The following is a 10,401-nucleotide window of genomic DNA, read 5'->3' as shown; positions in this document are numbered from 1 at the left end:
CAATAGTGCAAAATTTGATACAAAAATGCAATGAATCCCATAGGCCTCAAAGACCCACTAAAGAAAAAGAAAAAACAATGTGGATCCCAAAGAAAAAAGAAGCAGTGCATCCAAAAGAAGAATCTCCAATGGCATCCAAAGTTGCTAGTCCACCAGTTAAACATTCTCCCCCTCTATTTCCTAAATCCATTTTGGGTCCCTATGTCCCAAAGCTACCTATCATAATGCCTCCATCATATTCACATGCTACATCCATCTCTCCTTCACTCATCACACATCCCCCACAATATGTGCCAATGTTGGTCCTAACAACATCCCCCATTCACAATCACTTTCCCTTCTTCCATTCGAACACTTTCCACCACCATCTCCCTTACATTCCTTACATTCCCCATCAAAACAATCTAATCCAAGCCTTTGTGTAATTCCCTCATTCCCAATAAAGTTGTACCAGCATCCAGTGATCACTTCAAATGGGCTCCTACTACCTTGATATGGAACTTGATGCTTGATCCGTCCATCCATCTATCCTTCAAATCCCTTTATCCTCATCCCTCTCCATCCATAAATTTCCTCCCAAAAAATCAGAAAATTCCAAAAAAAATAAACAAAAAAAAAAGAGAAAAAAATTAAAGAGAAAAATACGTCCACTAGTGAAAACTTCGCAAACAGGTGCCTTGGACAAGTACCATGATGAAAATCTGGCAAACAGGCATCATGTGTAATTCCCCTCATCCTTTTTCTCTCCATGCTTGGGGGCAAGTTCTGATGGACATCTAGCCATTTCATCCTTCATTTCCATCTACCTACCATACCCATCGTATCTTATCCAATTAGCTTCCTTCATCCTCCCTTGGATCTTAAAAGAAAGAAAAGGCACCCATAATATACATTCTCTGGATACCTCTTAGCCTCCATGTCCCTATCAGGCTAGTCATTCATTCATCCTTCATATTCACTCATCCTTCCCGTCGTCCGTATAATCCTTCCTCATACCTTCATGGTCCTTACCCATTTATCACCATATCTTCCATCCATATTCCTCAACTTTATATCCTCTTGTCACTCATCTTATCATATCCTTTCATCGACCAATCCTTATCTCTCATTCATTCATTCATCCATCCCTCCACTCATAACTTGATCCATCCACCAATCCTTATCCTCCAGTTCGTTGCTATCTTATCTTGTTCATCCATCCACCCATCCTTGGACCTCCAAGTTCCTCCATCCTTTCATCCATAACATGTTCCTCTCTTAATCATCCCTCATCCTTTCATCTCCCAACCACTTCCATAGTGCTTCCATCTCCATATTTTTCATCCTATCCTTCATACTTTCATCCATCCTCTCATATCATTCCATCTACCTCTTTCATCCCTTGTCATTGGTATCTAGCTCTTGGCTACCTCCCATCTACATTTCCATCACACCTTCTTATTTTCAGCGTGGTATCCCATGGTGCCCTCATTCCCTCGATTCATCTACTCCTCACAATCTATCATCTCATGCAAATCCTATCCATCTTCCTCAGTTATCCAATACTATCCATCCGATCATCCAATCACATCCTTGGTCTTGTTCTCAAGCCTTGATCATAATCTCATCATCATCATCAGGATGCATCCTTCCCAATCATCATCATCAGACTCTCATCTCTTTTCCTCTTGACTGGGGAAACATTATGCATGTCCTTGGGTCTATCATCTGTCTCTTTCCCCGCATGGTATCTCATGCTACCCGTATCCCATTCCATCACATCCCATCCATCTTCTCTAGGTGCTACAACATTCACTTCACCAGCTTCTGGCTTCACCGGTTTTGTTTCCAAAATCAGAATGCAAGGTTCTTCTTCCCTTTTCTCCTTACTAGTTTCTCCTGAGACTTTAAGATACTCATCCACTCGGAAATCAACACTTTCAATGATTCTCTGTGTCCGGTTGTTGTAACATTTGTAGGCCTTACTCTTAGTGGAGTAACCAAGAAATATGCCTTCATCACTTTTAGCCTTAAACTTACTAACATAGTCACCTCTCTTGATGAAACATTTACTGCCAAAAATCTTAAAATAACTAACATTAGGTGATCTACCATACCAGTATTCATAAGGAGTTTTATCCTTACCTCTCTTTACCAATATCTGGTTCATAGTGTAGACAGTTGTGCTGAAATTTTCTCTCTAGAAAGTTTTTGCTACTCCTCCTTGTATAAGCATCATTCTAGCATCTTCAACAATTGACCGATTGTTCCTCTCTACAATACCATTCTATTGTGGTGTCCTCGGTACAGAAAATTGCCTCTTAATTCCATTGTCTTCACAATATCTAGTGAATTCCTCTAAAGTAAATTCACCTCCTTGATTAGTCCTCAGACACTTTATCCTCTTACCACATTCCTTTTCAGCTAAGGCCCTGAATGCCTTGAACTTACTAAAGGCTTCTATTTTATCCCTCAAGAATGTGATCCACATCATTCTTGAGCAATCATCAGTGAAGATCATTAAATATATGTCACCTTGAATACTTTTAGTCCTTATTGGTCCACAGAGGTCTGTATTAACCAAATCTAACAAATGTTCTGCTGAGAAGGATTTTCTCTTAAAAGTTGAGGATGTAATCATTCGCAACTAACATTCCTTACACAGATCATTCACCAGTTTGTCCAACTGAGGCAAACCTCTTACCAACTTTGACTTACTGACCTTAACAATGTTATCAAAATTTATATGACAAAATCTCTGATGCCAAAGCCAACTATCATTTACTTTAGCAATTAAACAATTGTTGACTTTAGGATTCAAGTGAAACAGGTTACCTTTTGTCTACTTTCCATTAGCAATAGGTTCACCTTTGCTCCCATATATTTTGCACATTCCATTCTTGAATTCCAATGGATAACCTATGTCATTGAGTTGAGCTACACTCAAAAGATTATGCTTCAATCCTTCAACTCAATAGACATCATCTGCACTGCTCTTTCCATTAATAAAAATGGTTCCATTTCCTTTTACCTTGTTGGGTGAGTCATTTCCAAATCTCACAACTCCTCCATCAAATTCCTTCAAAGTAAGAAATTTACTTCGATCACCGGTCATGTGGTGTGAACAACCACTATCTATGATCCAATCATCAAAACTATCCATGCAAGAAACTAATGCCTTCTAATCAGATGTCTCCTCTTTAATGACAACAAAGACAATGTCTTCATTAGCATCTCCCTCAGATTCCTCATCAGTGATACCACCATCAACTGCAATGAAACAATCTCTTTTACCTTTTCCTTTGTACTTCTTGTACTTCTCACACTTATGCTCATTGTCACCATTAGGACAGTTAGCTTCAATGTGTCCAATCTTGTTACATGCAAAAAACTTCAAAGATAATTAACCTTTGTACTTACTAGTACCTCTAGGTAACTACTTGGCCAACAATGCTTCAAGCTCAATCAGATTGTCTTCATCATCAACTTCTCTACTGGATCTAGATTCATAATTGTGACTGATATCTCTACTTTTCCTCATAGGTGGGTTAGAAACTGAATCTCTAAATGCAGATTTGGAATTCTGAGCACTACCATCATAACCATTTAATTCAAATGCAGTAAGCTTACCAATGATGGAGTCAAGAGTTACCTTAGTTTTATCAATAGACTTTAGCTCCTAAATAGCTGCAACTCGGATAACATAGACTGGTAGAAGGGTTCTCAACACCTTACTAACCACTATGGCATCCTCCACTTTACCACCAGCACTCTTGATCTCACCAACTATCTCCTTTATCCCCTAACCATAGTGTTGAATATTCTCACCTTTAGCCATCCACATGTCATCAAATTTACCTCTCAGACTCTCTTCTTTGGCAATCTTCACATTCTCATCACCGCTATATATTTCCTCAAGTTTCTTCCACACCTCATAAGCAGTCGTCACACCATGGACATCAACATACTCTGAATCAGACAAAGAACTAATAATGGCCTCCAATGCTTGATTATTTTCTTGTTGCTCTTTCTTTTGATCATCACACATAGTCCCACTAGGTGCAACATACTGAGTAACAACATGTTCCCAGTATTGACTTCCTAGACTCTTGAAATAGATTTTCATTCTATCAACTCCATATTCTGTAGTTTTCCCTTTTAAACTTTGAAACTTCTTTCTTCATCATGTTTTTCAAGATCTTTACCTCAAGTTGTTAGGCTTAAACACTAAAGGACCTAAAATGCTCTGATACCAATTGATGGTATGATGAATCAATAAGGATCCGGTCAACTACTGAGGAGGGGGGGGTGAATCAGTAGATAGAAAATCGACTAAACTTTCACCAAACTCAAAAAAAACAACCTCTCAAGTCAAACTCAGAACTAAATGGTTCAAACACTAAACTAACAAATGCAATATCACTGTCAAGTACACCAGTTGCCTATCATAATAGAATAACAGTAGAACAACTCTGAAACTCTCAAACCATTTGACCAAAACATCTAAATACTTTATTGACAAAAGTAAAAGCACATTTGAGATTGTTGTCAATATCATATCATATCTAAGTGGGTTTAGTAGTTAAGAAAATTAACCTTAGCAAACATAACCATAAAAATATTCACCACTTGACACAATGATTTTGACATGGAAACCCAAATGGGAAAAACCACGGTGGGGATGAATACCCACAAGTATTTTGAACTCTTCTGAAGTTTGCCTATTAGGAGCCAAGCTTGTTAAAGCTTTTATAAAAGTCATTTTAAGAACAAATCCTATTAGGGACCACCCAGTTAAGGGATTGACTATAATGCCCTATTAGAAGAAATACCCTATTAGGAGTAACCTCGGTAGAGGATTTGAAATACAAGCTAATGGATCACTTGGTTAGAGGATTTAGATAACACTAATCTTGTTAGAGCTTACCCTATTAGGGGATTTGATTGTTGTAATTGTCAGAGAACAAAAGGGGTTTGTTGATCTGGTGAATGGCACTACTTTGCTTGATCAGATCCTTTTCATGCTCCTATCTACCTTTACACATACTGCATAACCATCTCCTGGTTTAGCAACCAATCACTCTTACATTCAACCAAAATTTACAACACTACAACAAAACAACTCATCGATCTTATAAGCAAAACAATAGGTCGATAACACATCACAAACCTAAGATCTCATAGAGATTACAAACAAATCGGTTCATGTATGTCCATTGGATTACATAGAAATCATTTCACACCATTTAAGACAACCTTGAATGCTCCTTGATCATCGCTTTATCGATCCCTGTAACTCATCATGCGGTTTCTACTTCATGCAATGTACTCGCTCATTCCCAAGATAAAACTGTTATCTCTACGAGCCAAAAACCATTTGAAACGCTTCACATACAAAATGCATACATGGCATAATCATTTCCATTCATCATTTGATCATAAACCAATACAACCGATAGACCAAGCTCCATCGGTTAGGGTTTGGCACATCAATAGGTAGGGTTACCGGTTGATCTCACTTCTTCTTAAGTAATACCGGTTTCCTTCACTAGCTCACCTACCGGTTGCAAAACAACATCATTACCAGTTATAATTGACATCAATGACAACATAATAGTTCATCAATACGATATTCCTACAAATTCCAACAATCTGATTACATCCAACCTGTCACAACTGGGCTACAACATACCAACTCACAGGCCTGGTAGAATAGGTCACAACCAAGACCTTGAATCGAAAGATCTATCTTCTATGCATAGTCTAGCTACTTGACTCCCTTCTTCATTCTATTCTAAAGCATAATTACAAATATATATATATATATATATATATATATATATATATCGATCCAAAGAATCCAGTCAGCCTAAAAGGGATCAAAACCCGAAGAACAAGACCTAACATGAAAATAACAAGGTCGGCCTCCACCAAGAGATTCCTCCAGAAAATCCAAAGGATGAAATGTAGATCACAAGAAAAGGTAGGCCACATGCCAAGGAACATCAAAATCAATGCCCAAGGCTCCGCAAGCTTCGGAATGGGTTCCGGAAGATCACCAAAATAGGTCCAGGCAACCAATAACAAAGAACTGTCAATTTGGTAACAAGAAACTGTCATGAAAACCAATAGCGATATCTTGTCAGAAAGTGATCCAAATGAGATGCAGTCTTAAAGAAAGAAATGTGATCAATTCTTCAAGTAGAATCCAACTCCATGGGATCTGGGGAGCCAAAACTAGGACACGTACAAAAAGGAAAATTGAAACTCCAAACGAAAAGCAAAACAGAGAGGAAAATATTTTTGGTTGATGCAAGATTGTTGTGAACCAGGGATGCTCCTGCATCATACATCCGAGGTTAATGAAAATGTGAGCCTCTCACTTTGTTGGGGTCAAAGGGAAACCAAGGCGGTCTACCTCTGCCTGAGAAATCCAAGATGAATCTTCAACTAGTCTGTCCTTCCACTTCACAAGATATTCCTCATATGGACTATTCTGGGTACTACACCCAATCCTCCTATCCAAAATCTCTTCAATCTGATCTGGTTCCTTTTGGGGTAACTATTTCTCCAAGTCTACAACACTTTCCTCACTGAATTTTAGTTCATGGTACTTATGAAGATCTGCAATGTTGAATATGGGTGAAATACTTAGACTATCTAGTAGCTCCACTTCATATGCATTTCCAGAACTGAACTTCTGCAAAATCTTACATGGTCCAAACTTCTTCATCTGCAACTTATTATAAGTTCCAACCGGGAATATCTCTTTTCTCATATATACCATCACTTCATCACCAACTTCAAGGTCATTATGTCTCCTCTTCTCATCTGCTTTCTCCTTATATTTGTTGTTCGTGTCTTCCGAATGTTGTTTAACGTGAACATGCAATGTTGCCATGTGGTCTGCAAAATCTTCTTCTTGTGAACTCTTCCAGTTTTCACTGCTAATGTCTCTCAATTATGCTATACCTCTAGGGTGCACTCTGGTAACAATCTCAAAAGGCATTTTTTCGGTACTTCTATTCACTAAATTGTTGTAGGCAAACTCTGCTTATGTAAGGATTAAATCCCAACTTCTAGTTTTATCTCCCACTAAACATCTCAACAAATTTCCCAAACCTTGGTAACAACTTTTGTCTATCCATCAGTCAATCCATCAGGTAAATTATTTGAAATGATATCCTCATATTCTGTTAGTAAATCTCTTATCTTTTCTGGGTACTCTCCTCCTAGTTTTGGTCTCTCAGTCTTCTTAGGAATTAAGGCAGAACACATATTCTCATGTCTCAATCCATCCATGAATTTCCTTCCATCTACTAAACGAATTTTGGCATTCGTACAGACTTTATTCTTCAAAGGTTCCTCCAAAGGTAACAAGGTTTGCTTCATCCCATTGGCCACAATAGTTTATGTATTATTCCTCCTATCATGTATTGCTTGTTTATCAAACTGCCAAGGTCTACCCAACAAAAGATGACAAATATCGATAGGCATAATATCACACAAAACTTCATCATGATAATTCTCAATTTTCAATTTCACCAAACATTGTTCACTTACTAACAACTTGTGTTCATCCTAAATCCATGCTATTTGGTAAGGCTTGGGGTACCTTACATCTGGTCTTGAACAGATTTTTCCTCTGCAAGGGCTCTTCATCTCCTCCAGTATGACACAAATCTCTCCTCATCATCAACATTTCTCCATCTTCCAGTTTACTGTCTGATCTGGTGGGGTTTTCTTCCACCACTACTGCTCTTTCAATAGTCTTTGTCCTCTTACACTTGAATGCATGGTGTCCTTCTCCTCCACACTTAAAGTAAGTTCCTCTAAATGTCCTCACGTCCTATCTTCCAAAGTTCTCATTCTGGTAACCATCTGGTTCTCTCCTCCGATAGAAATTTCTATCATCCTTCTAGTATGAATTACCTTCTTTTCTGACTTCCTTGTCCTTGTTCTAATTTGTATTGGTTCCTCATCCTCTGGTATATCCTCTTCCTCGAAATATTCCTCCGATAACCCTTCCACCTCTACCTCTCTGTCTCTCCTCATATCTTTTATTCAATTTCTCTTCAGCCTTTAGGGCATACTGGTTAGCCTCTTCAAACCTCTGCAATTTGATTATATTGAGTTCATCTTGTATAGACATCCATAATCCATTCAAATATCTTGCAACTTGTTCAACTTCATCATCAACATGTCTGGATCAGATGTTCAACTTGTAAAATGCTTCATTGTACTCCTTCACACTAGATTCCTTCTGTCTTAGATTTTATAACTTCCAGAACAAATCCACTTGATAATTCGCAAGAACAAACTTTGATTTAAACTTAGGAATCATCTGATCCCATGTCTTAATCTTTTATTTACCTCTTCTTTGTCTATCAACTTGCAAATTCTCCCACCAAAGAGATGCATGACCTTTCAATCGAGTACATGCATAGTTCACCTTTCTCTATTCTGCAGTGTTTTTAAAATTGAAATACTTCTCCATTTTCGAGATCCAATCCATGAATTCGTCTGAATATAACTTCCCATCATATTTCGGTGGGGTAAAAGGAGGTTTAGTATTTTCCCTACTCAAAACCCTCAAAAACCTTTCTTCATCTAGATCAACCATCGATAGGTTTACTTGTTCTGTCAGGGCTTCTTCTCCTTCATATTCACTCACATCTTCAATGTGTCGGCCTCTTCTCTGGGCTATCTCAACAACTTCTAATCGGGTTGTTGTTCCTTGCAACATCTCCATCACAACAGGGTATGAATTCCCACGTGCTCCACCATTCCTAGTTCCTCTTCGCGCCATCAATTCACACTAGTCCTCTGCAATTGCAGGTTGGATCCGCAATCTTCCACCCTACAAAAAGAAATTCAGGACACACAACCTCCTAAACAAAACTTCACTCTGATACCACTTGAAGTGGTCACCGATGAGGAGGGACCTCAAGGAGATCAATTCGGACCGGTCAAGAAGAGTAACACAATGGAGACATAGATATGATGGAGGCAATGCAGAACATATAGTTTTAATGCATGAAATCTGATTACATCCAACCAGTCACAACCAAGTTACAACATACCGGCTCACATGCCTTGTAGAAAAGGTCACAACAAGGACCTTGAATCGAAAGATCTATCTTCTATGCATAGTCTAGCTACTTGATTCCCTTCTTTGTTCTATTCTAAAGCATAATTACAAATATATATATATATATATATATATATATATATATATATATATATATATATATATATATATCAATCCAAAGGATCTAGTCGGCCCAAAAGGGATCAAAACTCGAAGAACAAGACCTAACATGAAAATAACAAGGTCGGCCTCTGCCAAGAGATTCCTCTGAAAAATCCAAAGGATGAAACGTAGATTGTGGGAAAAGGTCGGTCACACGCCAAGGAACATTGAAATAAATGCCCAAGGCTCTGCAAGCTTGGGAATGGGTTTCGAAAGATCACCAGAATAGGTCCAGACAACCAGTAACAAAGAACTGTCAATCTAATAACAAGACACTATCATGGAAACCAATAGCGATATCTTGCCAGAAAGTGCTCCAAATGCGATGGGGTCTGAAATCAGAAAGATGATCAAGTCTTCAAGTAGAATCCAACTCCATGGGATCTAATGAGCCAAAATCGGGACACATAGAAAGGAAAACTGAAACTGCAAACAGAAAGGAAAATAGAAAGGAAAATGTTTTTGGTTGATGCAAGATTGTTGTGAATCGGGGATGCTCCCACATAAAGTTGAGCCACTTGTCCCCTTTCAGGACAGGTGTCTCCTCTTCACACCCCCTCTCCTTCCTCTCATCTTTTATTTAATCCCTCCCATTTTAGACCAAATCCTCTCAAATCCACTATCCATTCAACGCATCGCTACTTTGCCAAAATCACTACTCACACTCACACTTCCATTATCATTTGCATTATCATCTTCATCAAATCATGGAGCACAATCGAGCATCTGAATCAACGTCATGAGCACACATCCAATTGCAAAATAATCAAATTGAAACAAAAATTTGGGGTTTGCATAGCTTTTCTTTGTGTTTTTGCTTTGATTTTAGCCTTTTGATCTTGAGGTGCATGATGTCTTGTGCTTCTTTTGGTTAATTAGTTTATCTTTTATCCTTAGTATTCGCACAGATATTTTTCATCACACAACCAGTTGGCATGGACCAATCATAGGAAATGGAATTCATTATTCTAGGCTTGCTAAAGTCACAAAGCTATTTTTTTCTACATAAAAGTCTTGTATTGTCTCAAAGCCTTATAATCCCAAGGGAACTTTCTTAATCCCAACTCTAATGCACTTAACTAAGAAAATAATTATCACAACACTGCTAAGTAGATTCGGTACAGTTCTACCCAACTTTTCTAAAATTAAATTTTCAACATGTTTTAGTT

The sequence above is a fragment of the Cryptomeria japonica genome, chromosome 2 (assembly GCF_030272615.1).
Source record: "Cryptomeria japonica chromosome 2, Sugi_1.0, whole genome shotgun sequence".
Taxonomy (NCBI): domain Eukaryota; kingdom Viridiplantae; phylum Streptophyta; class Pinopsida; order Cupressales; family Cupressaceae; genus Cryptomeria; species Cryptomeria japonica.
The sequence above is the reverse complement of the archived record's forward strand: the minus strand, read 5'-3'. Positions refer to the sequence as shown.